The following is a 404-nucleotide window of genomic DNA, read 5'->3' on the forward strand; positions in this document are numbered from 1 at the left end:
CGGACCAACAACATTCAGTATTTTTTCATCTTTATTAAACAATAGCAGTGGTTGTCTAAAAGTTCGTGCCACGAGGTCTAACTCTCTTAAATTCTTTTTAGACCAAAAAAAAAAAATAAAGTTTCCTATGCAGTGAACAAGTTAACATTTGATTTACACTAGGAAGTTGGACAAAGTTTTTTAGAAGCTGAATATTTAAATTGTGTATTTTTGAGTGTTAAACTGATTTCCCCCCCAACATTGCTTCAACTTTGTCAATATAAAGGTTACATCACAGGCTGCCCTGTTCATGATGTTCATACCTTGTATACAATAATTTTGAGTTTATGTTAACATTGTATACAATATCATTGTCATATAAGTGATGCTGCTAATACTTATAGTCGTAATAATAATGATGGCAG

This window comes from Penaeus monodon, chromosome 30 (assembly GCF_015228065.2).
Source record: "Penaeus monodon isolate SGIC_2016 chromosome 30, NSTDA_Pmon_1, whole genome shotgun sequence".
Lineage (NCBI taxonomy): Eukaryota > Metazoa > Arthropoda > Malacostraca > Decapoda > Penaeidae > Penaeus > Penaeus monodon.